The sequence below is a fragment of the Chenopodium album genome, chromosome 8, assembly GCF_948465745.1.
Source record: "Chenopodium album chromosome 8, dcCheAlbu1.1, whole genome shotgun sequence".
In the NCBI taxonomy this organism is placed as follows: domain Eukaryota; kingdom Viridiplantae; phylum Streptophyta; class Magnoliopsida; order Caryophyllales; family Amaranthaceae; genus Chenopodium; species Chenopodium album.
In genome coordinates, this window is record NC_137841.1 from 35207938 (window position 1) to 35214845 (window position 6908).

Consider the following 6908-nt stretch of genomic DNA (forward strand, 5'->3'; position numbering starts at 1 on the left):
GTATATTTTGAACAAATTAAAACAATATTTATATCTTTATTTCTCATTAAGAAATCATGTCTAAGAGCTTTAGTGATTTTACTCGTAAGTGGTGTAGATCTTTGATTGCTAAGAAAAGAAAAGAGCTTGATTTCTTTCACTTGCACTAGTACAAAACTAACCTCAAGTAACACCCAAAAAGTGTTACATAAAGTGTTAAAAGTGTTACTATAGACAATAGGTAACAGTTTATTGGGTGATACTTCCGCCCATGTTACCTAAGGTCTTATGTAACACTTTGAGTAACGTATGGTAACACTTTCAGAAGTGTTACCATAAACCCTCTTATGTATCACTTATTATATCATTTGTATCATTTTTAAAGTGTTACTTCTTATTTCTTAAGTAACACTTATTTATCTTTAGTAACATTTTTCAATCATATAGTATCACTTTTTCAACATTATGTATCACTTTGTCAAACTAATGTAACACTATGTTCATTATTAGGTAACATTTTTCGATCTTCTTTTGACATTTAATAGCACTTTATTTGACATTATGTATCACTTTTTGCAAACTAATGTAACACCATATTAATGAATAGGTAACATTTATTATTATTATTATTATTATTATTATTATTATTATTATTATTATTATTATTATTATTATTATTATTATTATTATTATTATTATTATTATTATTATTATTATTATTATTATTATTATTATTATTATTATTATTATTATTATTATTATTATTATTATTATTATTATTATTATTATTATTATTATTATTATTATTATTATTATTATTATTATTAAAATAACTTTAATATGTACAGCAACAAAAAAAATTTGAAATTAACACATGTAATAGTCAATAATTTGAATTGAAATAATTAATTTCATAGTTCTTACAAAAAACATCCATAAACACCAATTTTTTTATTCGCTAAACAATCTAATAATCAAAATAAAAAGAAAGTGAACTTCAGTCTCTTTTAGACCTTTAATCTCTAAAAAACAGTCAGCGCAGTTGCAGCAAACAGTAGTAACAATAGCACATAGCAGCAGCTAGCTAGCTAGAAAAAACATTGGGAGTACTTGTGCTAACTGCAGCCGTAGTTGCAAGTGCGGCACTTATCACAGTGGAAAATCTATTTTGCTGAGTTTCAACAGCTATTCTGGGATAAGAGACCATTTTCGTGTCCACAAACTGGGATTGAACAACTGAACTAGACTCTACACGAACAATTTCTTCTGTGTTTGCAGCTAGCACTTCCTTCCCCCTGATTTTCTCCAGATTCTGCAGAGTACAGGAGCAAAATATCTTATTAACTCATTGTTAAAGGACATCATAATGCCATATGACACTCATTATGTTGGTAGTATTTTTTTTATAGTATCAGCAGCATATGTCTTTCTTTGATTGCAGCAACAATTTTCCATCTTAAAGAACTCTCCTATTGTCCTACACATACCTACAGATATATAGATATATAAATATGATAGATATGCTCTCATCAATCAACATCATCCCTGATCCAGCAAGTGCCACTTTGATTACAAAGATGATCAGATATCATCAATCATTCAGCATTATCCATATTTCAAAGCATAGTCCATAATTCATGGGCTCATCAAATTTACGCAAGGAAGTACCATCAAATTCTATAATTTACCCAACAGATGAATAATGTACATATATTAAGATACACAAGGTCTTGATCTGATCTAAAGTGTCAAAATGTAGCTTTAGAGTATTCACATCTTTTATAACATGAGAAGCAGGCCCAAATTCAGGTATCAGGTTATCCAAGAGTACTAAACCAGCTTATAAAATTTACAAAGGCAGAAAGGTTTATATAATTAAATATGGTCTCAACCACTTAGAAAGACAAATACATATCAGGTAACACAAAAAAAAAAAAACAAAAAAAAGGGTAACACAAAGCAATCTTATTCTGATATAACTGAGCAAAACAACAATTGTGAATTGTCATTACCATCAGACAAATAAAGACTTGAGCAAACCAAGATTGTAAACTCTCATTACCATCAAATCAATAAAGTAGGGGGTTATCACGCAATTCTAAACTCAATAGATATGTAAAAAGCTTCTAGACTACGTACATCCCGGCCTGATGGTTTTATTCTTGCCAATACTAAAGTCTGATAAGCTATAATCACGCAATGAAAAGATAAAAGTGCATTGAAATTGTGCCAATGGTAGAAATTTACCTTAGTCAATTGAAGCCGGCACAAGTCGCCTACTGCCTAAGCACCTTAAAACCACTCAGCTCAAAACTGCCAAATGTAAACTTTGTCACTATATAAAATATGAGACCTTGAAAATTTGACTTGCAAAATAGAGGTCAGAGTAAATTTTGTTACACTACACTTAACCACTAACTTACAAAAATCATAACATAACAAGTTCAAATAGAAAAAAAAAAGAAAAAGAAAAAAAGCACTTATATAATAGTTCAGATTGCCCCTCGGCAGTTAAATGAACATGCTAGAAAATGGTAATTGTTTCCTATCAATGTAGGTAAGAAAGGAGATGATCTGAATGAGTACAACCTTAGTGGCCAAACCTGAAGGATGAAAGAAAGTCAAATGCTAGAGAGTAAGCCGTTGGGCATTACACAATCAGGTGACACCTTTTAGCTTATTATTAAATTGCATTGTTTTATTACTTTCTTAATATATGGCCAAAATTTCTAATCATGTTTGTAAGGTGTGTAGTAGCTAGTATTGTGATATTTTATCTGTATACTTTTCCCTGTGATATCTTCCTCTCAGTAACTTAAAGTTTCTTTATGAGTCCATGGAATTCTGGAAGAGAAAGGCCACTACCACCAAGACATTCCTATAGTTTAAAATCTAGAAAAGTCTTATTGAAATTTTGTTCGTACTTTATCAGAATATATATTTCTAACAAGTACAAGAAAATTATGTTATCACATCTGTAGAAGATTGTAAAAGTAATTTCAAATAGTAGGCACATTGATAAGAATACCAATCTGAAACACCAATGTTGGCTAGAATCTGATTCACCTCTTCCCTAGTTCTACTTCATTCAAATGCTAGCTATAGCTAGGGTGGGGATTTAAGGTTGCAGCTGCTGCCTCGCCAAGACTGTTGAATTCATCTAGTTCACATATATTTAGGAATTAAATCAACTATTTCTGTTAAAATTAACAACTTCACATCATTCTTAATGAATATTTGATGCTTTATAGGAAAATCAATAAAATTTAAGATCAATAATAAGATACATATAACATCTTTTAAACAAGAAAAGTTCATTAATATACAAAAACAAAAAAATGCATAAAATCGTGAATAACAATAGATGTAAATTTCAATTTTAATTAGTTAAATAGAATCCAACCAACAATATAAACCTTATAAACTAGATTGTAATAATATAATTCACATGAAAATTAATGATAACATAACCAAAAACGTTGAAAATCCACCAAAATTAACAGAATACCTTATTGGAAGCGCAAATTAGATGAAATCAGAGATGACTAATTCAACTGGATTTGTGATTTTGTGACAATTGAAACCCCAGATGGCGAATTTGTGACGAATGAAACCCTAGATGACAAATTGAACGAAAAATACTGATTTTGTGATGAATTTCGCAAGGCAACAACGAATTGATGAGCTGTATAACCAAAGATATAATGAAGTAATGAGCACCGTAGTAGTACCGTATGCTATTATTCCTTTGCTCTCGAACTCTCGATTCATTTGATGATGTTGCTTGTGATTCAGATGATGGTATTTATCGATGATGATGATTGATTCAGGGAATGACGCTGTTAATAATGAAGGCGACTCCATTGATTGTATAATCTAAACTCATTCAGAGAGAGAATGGGTATTTGAGCAAGAATGAGAGGAGGAGATAGATTAGAATGAGATGTTCAAAAAAATGGAAAATAAAGGGTACCGCTCATTTTTTTCTACAATGAGATTAGAAGAAAAAAAATATTTAATAAGGAAAAAAAATAAAAAGGATTGAGCATAAATTAAGTGTTACAACTAAGTGATACCTAATATAAAAGTGTTACCGTAAAGTGTTACATAATATTAATGTGTTACAAAATATGTTACTTAATACGACAATGTTACAAAAGTGTTACGTAAAAATCAAATAATCCTAAATTTTTTAAAGTGTTACCAATGGGTGTTACTTAAGCCCAATTTTGTACTAGTGTTGGGAGGTATTTATGGTATTAAGGGTGTAGACATAGATGTAGATTTTATTCATATCGCCTTAGAATATTGGGATCCAGGCACCATTGCTTTAGATTAGAATATGATAAAATTGGTCCTTTACTAGAAGAATTTGGTGCCATTCTAGGCTTCTCTTCCATATATCTTGCGGTAATTACTAATGTGAGCGAATATTATTATAAGGATTTTGAGCGTTTCTTTAGTCTTAAATACTGGTATCAAACAAATATTGTAGATGGAAATGTAGTTAATGTGAAAGAATTTACACGCCATTACTTTGATAGACCATATTCCGAGTCTTTTCATGTTTATAGGAGGAGAACTTTCCTCTTTTGCATGTTTAGCCAATGTCTCCTCACTAATGGAAATAATCATGAGGGTTAAGCAATTTTAGTGTCTATCATGGAACAAATTGAATCAGGATGGAATCCAATGCCATTAATTGTTGGAGAATCTATGCTTAGTTTGGATGAATTACAGAAAAATCCAAAAAGACCTCTTTGAGGCTTTCTAATTTTATTACAGTTAGAAAAATAATACTTTTTATTACAGAAATTAAAAACATATATTTTTGTATAGTAATACTAATTATTTGCATTGAATTTTTGCCGATGTGGCTAATGGAGAGGCTAGAATTAATTAGTCCTCCTGACAATATTAACAAATATACACCAAATTGCTTTGTAAGGCGAAAGAAATGCTTTTCCACAATGATGGGCCGCCGGGAGTGGAGTAAAATATTCACCTCTTGTGATTTTGCCATCAAGTGGGTCATCCCTTTGTGGAAAATAGAGAAGATGGTTGGTGTCAACAAACAATCATTTTGTCGTCTTACTAGCTTATCAAAGTTGACTTTTTATTAACCGTGTTGGGTAAAAAGACAGTATTGCCTTGTTCAAACCATTCATTCTTGAGATTTTTATCGTCCTTATGAATTTCCTTTTTCACAAGACATGGAGAGATTTGATAATTATTGGAGTGTTAGGCCTTTATGGGAAGTTGTTACCCAAAAGTTCCTCCTTCTTTGTCTAAAGATGTGAAGGTTGGCTACTTGATAGACCTAAAAAGGACAAAAACAGAGTTTAAAATAAAACCAATTTGAAGAATAGTCTAGAGACAAGAAAGCTGCTGTTAAGGAAATCCTAGGTTTAAAGGTTGAATTTAAGACTCCTATTATGCCTAAGAAGAAAAACACTACTAAAGGTAAAGAGAAAAGAAAGGCTGACTCTACAAAATAGAATGTGTGAGTAGAGAAGAAAACTAGGGTGATGGCTAAAGGAGCAACTGTTGACACCAAGAATGAATGCAGAACCACTAAGGGATGCTTTCTCGCAAAAGTAATGGATGAAGAGGAACAAGCTAACAAAAATCAGAAGAGGGCAAAGAAAGAGAGGAAAGACTAGAGCATTGTTGTTCATTCAATTTATTAGACAATTTTATTTTCAATTTAATTTATTTTTAGGCTTTATTTAAATTCTATCAATAATGTAATTTTACTTTACTTTTATTAATGCAATTTTCAGATTTTTAAAATTAAATCAACATTGAAATTTAATTTTCATTAAAGCAATGAAAACACTTAATTATTTTTCTAAAATTATTCAAGTACGCAAGTCAAAATTTTCAAAAATACACCAAAATTCGCCCACTTTAATGCAGAAATATTGGCACCGCAGTTTAAAGTCTGTCACCAGATGATGTTGTTCGTCGCCTGGCGCTACACCTTGTCGCCAAACGCTGCAATTGTCGGCCGACGCTGATGTATGTCGTCAAGCGACAACTTTTCTAGGATGCGTTGGTCATGAAATTTTTTGCGCCAATTATTTTGAGTTGAATTGTTGACGATGGGATGCGAGATTCGTAAAAATTAAATGGCCGCACCCTTCAAGGGTTGTCTACATATTCTTTCCTAAGGAATCAGGCCAAACGTAGCTCTCTTGAGTATCCTACGCAAGTAATTATGGGTAGTACATCTTAAGCTGGTCAAGATTTGTCATGTTTGAGAACCCATTGCCATCCATATCAGTTAGTTTTGTAGCACCTCCTGATTAGATAGTTTTGACAATATATGGCCCAGACCAATTTGGCCTAAACTTGCCTCTTGGGTCTAAAACATTTTTCCTTAATGATTTTAACACCAAGTCTCCTACTTTAATGTTTCTTGTCTTGACTTTCTTGTTGAAGTATCTAGCCATACAAGTTTGATAACATTGAGTATGATAAAGAGCCTCTAGTCACTTTTCGTCAAGTAAAATTAGCTCTTCATATCTTGCTCTAGTCCATTCTACTTCATCGAGTTTACTTTTCAATGCGATGCGTAGGGAAGGTATTTCTAGCTCTACATGTTGTATAAAATCCATCCCAGAGACTAAGGAAAATGGTGTATTTCCTGTTAACGAGCAAATTGACGTGCGATAACCCCACAAAGCAAAGTGGAGTTTGTCCGGCCTATCCTTGTAATTTTATGTCATCTTCTTGATGATAGTCTTTAAATTTTTATTAGCTGCCTGAACTGCACCATTTGCCTGAGGTCTGTATGGATAAGAGTGATGGTGTTGAATGCCATACTTTTGTAACAATTCTTCACATTCTACTTGAAAGTGAGTTCCATTATCACTTATCATTTTATGTAGGACTCCATACAGGTAGACAATGTTACTTTCGATAAA

At 31.6% G+C, this 6908-nt stretch overlaps 1 long non-coding RNA gene across 2 annotated transcripts; it reads right to left on the bottom strand.

Moving 5' to 3' along the window:
- Nucleotides 1-839: 839 nt before the first annotated feature.
- LOC145556021 (uncharacterized) lies at nucleotides 840-4213 on the bottom strand. Of its 2 annotated transcripts, XR_014091679.1 has the most exons (4): nucleotides 3711-4213; nucleotides 3488-3594; nucleotides 2227-2292; nucleotides 840-1291 (listed from the first exon to the last, which is right to left on the bottom strand). It is a non-coding gene; the product is annotated as an uncharacterized LOC145556021 (long non-coding RNA). The 2 variants fall into 2 exon arrangements; XR_014091678.1 differs by having other exon boundaries at nucleotides 3488-4213.
- Nucleotides 4214-6908: the final 2695 nt, after the last annotated feature.